Source organism: Ipomoea triloba, chromosome 2 (genome assembly GCF_003576645.1).
Source record: "Ipomoea triloba cultivar NCNSP0323 chromosome 2, ASM357664v1".
Lineage (NCBI taxonomy): Eukaryota > Viridiplantae > Streptophyta > Magnoliopsida > Solanales > Convolvulaceae > Ipomoea > Ipomoea triloba.
In genome coordinates this window covers 5196597-5202912 of record NC_044917.1, presented here as the reverse complement: position 1 = coordinate 5202912, position 6316 = coordinate 5196597, and positions in this window count along the sequence as shown.

Sequence of the window (6316 nt, the reverse complement as noted above, 5' to 3'; positions counted from 1 at the left end):
AGCTCTGCTCGCATCTCGGCTAATTCAGCCCTCGCACTTGCAGCCTCTGCTCGAGCTACAGCGGCTTCATCAGTGGCTTTCCGTGCTGCATCCTCAGCCCATATCGCCTGTTCGAGAAGTTCGGCATGACGGCCTTGGGATTCACTTGTGCCAGCAGCAGGCATTGCAGCATTACGGACCACAGCGAGTATTCTTTCGAGCTGAGCCATCTTCTGAGATTGATCAGCCATGAATTGACGCACTTCGCCAATGAAGACTTCTTCGGCCTGTTGATCATAGTCAGAAGTAGGAGATGAGGATCGAGATGTACCTTTCGTCGGAGGGGACTTGGGTGCTTCCAGATTTCCACCCATGACTTGCAATTGCGAGTCCACCTCTCGATTTAACGTCTGAGGATCCACAGGGACACAAGGTTCAGAGCTCGAAGGTAGCTCCATGTCAGGTGCTTCCCGATTTCCACCTGAGGGATGGATCACTTCTTGCTCCTCACCTCTCGAACCTGGAGCCTCAGCTTCAGCAACTGTGGAGATAGGGTCAGCCAGAGAGTGTTCTTCGGTATTGGACGCTTCCCTGTTTTCATCCAATAGTGGTTCCCCCTCAGCATCACCTCTCGAACCAGTGCTGGGAACTTTGTCATCTGCTGGTGAGGTTGGAGACGTAGTGTCGACAGGTGCTTCCGGGTTTCCACCTTCGATGGTATCATCAGTACTCCTCGAACCAGCAGGACTTGGGGCATTCTGCTCATGTTGCTCATTTGACTGCATTTCAGTCTGCTCCGATGAGTCTGGAATGATAATTATTTCAGGAGCAGTAGGAAAACCCGGCAGTGTGAGCAACGGAACTTCACCCTCTCGAATTGTCTGTGCTTCATCAGTAGTGGTCGAGGGTGTGGACTCAGGTGGTGGCAAAAGTAGAACGGTGTTAGGTGCCACTTGAAGTGCTTCAGAGGTCTCGGATTCACCTCTCGAAACTTCTACCTGTTCGTCCAGAGCAGAGTTGCTGACTTGGGACAGTGGGATTGCGGCTGTTGCAATATCATCGTGAGCAACCCCAGAGGTCTCTCCTGGCCCTCTCGTGAACTCAACGTTCTGTCCCAAGGAGATGGCAGTGGCGAGCCTGATATCTTCTCGAAATCGTGCTTCTGTTTCAGGATCTTCTTCAGGCTCAGCTTCAACTTCTGGTGCATCAACTGCTATGCTCTTCCCTTTATCAGTTCTTTCACTGTTCAGCTTCATTACTCGTGTTTCGTGGGCAAGATCCATCAGTTGTTGAGCTGGGATCTCGGAGATGCCCAACCACTGGAGTGCAAACTGCTCTTCTGCCTCCATTTCAGCTGCTTGACTCATCAATTGAGTGAAAGAACTGGTTCTCCAGTTGATCCACCTGATCACCCTGGAGAAGTCATCAAGAGTGGGTGCTTCCACTGCCAACTGAGTGGAAACTTCTTCATATAAGTCATCCCGCCCATCAGAGATGATTTCAGTAGCAGAGATTGCTTCGTCTATCTGAGTTGTGATCTCTCGACTATGCTCCAAGAGATCATCTTCCACCCTGACTGTGTAGTCTGTCTCTCGAACCATCTCACATGGTTCTTCTGCATCCCCTTGTACTGGATCACTGATCCCAGTACCTTCAACCTCTCGAGCCATCTCTCGAGATAAACCAACAGAGTCACCAGTACCCTCAGCAGTAATATCATCATTAACACACAAATCTCTTGACAGGGACCTGGTAGGGGGCACTCTCTCAACCTCAGTGGCCAGTGTAGCCTGAGGTTCCCCCTGGGCTTGTGCCCTGTCCTCGAAGAGTACTTGTATAACTGACGGTTCCACCTCTTGAACCCGGGTGACAGCAACAGTTTTGGCTTTCCTAGCCCTTTTTGGCAGATGAACCCTTTGTATCAGGGCTTTCCTAGCCCTTTTTGGCAGATGAACCCTTTGTATCAGTACATCGAGAGGTTCATCATCAGAATTCTTTTCCTCGGTTTGGGCTTTCCTTTTGCCCTTAAGTGCGAAAATTTCCTCGGTTTGGGCTTTCCTTTTGCCCTTAAGTGCGAAAAACCGTCCGGTTTGGGCTTTCCTTTTGCCCTTAAGTGCGAAAAACCGTCAGTAACCGATGACCACGTGGCTAGCATTAATATCCAAAGTTAGCTAACCGATGACCACGTGGCTAGCATTAATATCCAAAGTTAGCAGTTTCCCCTCATATATCAGATTCACCTCTCGAAGGTGAATTGTCTTCCACATGAGTTTAAGGATCTTCCCCCTGAGTGATTGATCCCTAAACCTCCTTATTCCTCCGTCTTGATCTGGTTAAGGAGCTTCCCCCTGAGTGATTGATCCCTAACCCTCCTTATTCCTCCGTCTTGATCTGGTTAAGGATCTTCCCCCTGAGTGATTGATCCCTAACCCTCCTTATTCCTCCGTCTTGATCTGGTTAAGGATCTTCCCCCTGAGTGATTGATCCCTAACCCTCACATGCGAAACAGTTCATGGCACTAAATACAAGAAGATAAGATTTGACCATTCATCCCAATTCTATCATTCCCAATTCTAACCTTAGTTGAGAGAATCTATTTTCACATAACGCTTTTGTGAAAATATCTGCTAGTTGCTCTTCCGTTGCAACATATTCCAAAATAATGTCCTTCCTCTCAACATGGTCTCGGATGAAGTGATACTTAATATCAATATGCTTTGTTCTAGAATGTAACACTGGATTGTGGGTGATGGCAATAGCACTTGTATTGTCACACATGATCTTAACCTCCTTACACTCAACCCCATAATCCAGTAATTGTTGCTTCATCCATAAAACCTGAGCACAGCAACTTCCAGCTGCTGCATACTCTGCCTCAGCGGTGCTTGTAGCTATTGAATGCTGTTTCTTGCTAAACCATGAGACAAGTCTTCCACCTAGAAACTGACATGTCCCTGATGTGCTCTTTCGATCTATCTTACAACCGGCAAAGTCCGCATCTGAATAACCCATAAGTTCGAAAGATCCACCTTTCGAATACCAGAGCCCAACACTCTGCGTACCCTTTAGATATCTAAGAATCTTTTTGGATGCATTTAGGTGACTTTCCTTAGGACTTGCCTGAAATCTAGCACATACACCTACTGCAAAGGATATGTCTGGTCTACTTGCAGTTAAATAAAGAAGAGATCCGATGATACCTCGATAAGTGGTTTGATCGACCTCTCGACCTTCGCTGTCGACATCGATACGTAGAGAGGTTCCCATAGGTACTTTGACTGAGGATTTCCCTTCTATGTTGTATTTCCTGAGCAGATCCTTGGTGTATTTCTCCTGGTTGATGAAGATACCTTCCTTAAGCTGTCTCACTTGTAGTCCAAGGAAGTAGTTGAGCTCTCCCATCATGCTCATCTCGAACTTTCCTTTCATCAAACTGGAGAACTTCTCGCACAAGTCTGGATTGGTGCTACCAAAAATGATATCGTCCACATAGATTTGCACCAATAAGATGTGATCCCCATCCTTAATCCTAAACAATGTTTTGTCCACTAGGCCTTTGGTGAACCCACACTGAAGTAGAAAAGAGGATAAGGTATCATACCAAGCTCTCGGAGCTTGTTTTAAGCCGTAAAGTGCCTTCTTTAATTTGTATACTTTGTCAGCTCCTACGTCCTTCAAGAAACCCGGAGGTTGTTCAACGTACACCTCTTCTTCGAGAAGTCCGTTCAGAAAAGCGCTCTTGACATCCATTTGATATACCTTAAAGTCTTTGAAGGCGGCATATGCGAGAAAGATGCGTATGGCTTCGAGACGTGCCACTGGAGCGAAGGTTTCATCAAAATCTATTCCTTCCTCCTGACAGTAGCCTTTGGCAACAAGTCTGGCCTTGTTCCTAACAATAACTCCATCCTCATTCATCTTGTTTCTGAAAACCCACTTTGTACCAATGACATTCTGATGATGAGGTCTCGGAACTAGTTCCCAAACATCGTTCCGTTCAAACTGATGAAGTTCCTCTTGCATGGCTTGCACCCAATCTGGATCACATAGAGCCTCTTCGATCACCTTAGGCTCTATTTGAGATAGAAAGCAAGCAAACATGCTTTCTCTGTATGCTGATCTGGTTTGAACTCTGTCACGTACATCTCCAATCACTTGATCAGCAGGGTGACTCTTCAACCATCTTAGGTTGGGTTGTGGCTCCTCAGTTGATGCTTCCGTTGAAGGTTGAGATGTGGGTTGAACATCTATGATCTGGATTTGATCAACTGAGTCAGGAGCTTTCTTCTTGGTAGACTCTTCATCATCTGATTCTGACTGGAGTTCCGCTACGTCTCGAACTATCGACTGCTTGTCTTCGAGAGGTAAGTTTGATCTCTCGATAGACTCTGGCTGATCTTCCTCAGCTGCTTCCGTTGTCTTTGATGGTTGATCTGTCGATGCCCTTTCATCAAAGGTAACATGTATGGACTCTTCAACCACCAAACTCCGCTTGTTGAAGACTCTGAATGCTTTGCTTGTCGATGAGTATCCCAGAAATACTCCATCATCTGCCTTTTCTTCAAAAGTTCTTAGTTGAGCCTTCCCATTGTTGTGGATATAGCATTTGCACCCGAATGTGTGGAAGTGGCTTACATTCGGTTTTCTTCCATTCCACAACTCATATGGAGTCTTTCCAACTCCTTTTACTATCAAGGACCGATTTTGGGTGTAGCACGCTGTGTTGATTGCTTCTGCCCAAAATCCTTGTGATATGTTGGCTTGCGAGAGCATGGTCCTTGCGGCTTCTTTGAGAGTTCTGTTCCTTCTTTCAGCAACCCCGTTCTGTTGAGGCGTTCGAGCAGCTGACAGTTGATGATGAATCCCGTTCTCGTTGCAGTAGCTCTCGATTACTTGATTAACGAACTCTCCACCTTGATCTGACCGGATCTTTAGTATCGAGACATCCTTTTCAACTTGAACTTGCTTCAAGAGATTTGGCAGGGCAATTTTTGTCTCACTTTTCTTGGTTAAGAACACGGTCCATGTGAATCTTGTGTAGTCATCTACTACCACAAGAGTGTACTTCTTTCCCTTTATGCTGGGTGGATCCACTGGGCCAAATAAGTCCATGTGAAGAAGACTTAATGGTCTAGTGGATGATGTCTCGGCTTTGCTCTTGAAAGAGGATTTGATCTGTTTGCAACGTTGACATGCCTCACAAATTTTATCCTTTCGAAACGTCACTTTGGGCAGTCCTTCCACTAAGTTCCTCTTAGTAAGCTTGTTGATAGTCTTGAAGTTCAGATGACTAAGCTTACTATGCCAATCCCAGCATAAATCTTCCTTGCTCCTTGCTAGCATACATAGGGATGGTTTTGCAGACCTCCAATCCACTATGTACATGTTTCCTTTCCTTGCTGCTTCCAAGACGACTTCGAGAGATTCCTCGTTCATAATCTGACATTTGCTTTTGGTGAAGACAACCTTGTAGCCTTTGTCACAGAACTGGCTTGTACTAAGGAGATTGAACTTGAGCCCTTCAACGTAGGATACTCCCTTAATAACCAGCTCATTCTTTTGAATTTCACCAACAGCTTTTGTGCGTCCCTTCTTCTCGTTGTCGCCAAATGTCACCAAGGGACCTTCGATAGGTTGGATGTTCTCTAGCAGTGTTAGATTTCCCGTCATATGTCTCGAACATCCACTGTCAATGAACCACATGTCCCTGGTGTCCTGCAAGGCAATTAAGCAAGTTTAGGTACCCAAACTTTGGGTCCTGGTGGGTTAGTGAGTTTAGGCATCCATTTATACCTTGTGCCCATTATTCCAGGCCTAGGCGCAATGTAGCCATTGTACGTTTGATAATTATAAGGAATACTAGCAAAAGTTTTAGGCCTCTTTGGTGCATAAATCAACTTAGGTAGAGACTTTTCGACCGGCTTATGCACCATGCCTTTCATACGCTGTTTGGTCATGTGAAATAGCTGAAAGTGAGGTTTCTTCCAGACATTGTGATTCGATGACCAATCCTCACTAGATGGATAGAGTCTGCCTTTCTCCATCCGTGAGTTCCTAACTATGTGGATCTTAGACCTTCCATATTTGCCTTGAGGCGCATTATATGGAATGTAGCTCTTTTTGTACTTGGAATGGCCTTGCGAGAGATAGCAAGGTGATCTCTCGATGTTGTTTACCCGGCCATTCTTTGTAGCTTTCCTATACTTTCCATTGCTGGTGTATAGGGACGGTTTATGAATAGCTACTCTGGTCTTTTCTGTTGGTCCTTTATGACCTTTATTTGGTTTGGGTTGAGATCCTCCATTTCTTGAAGTTCCCAAACCATTGGTCTGTTTAT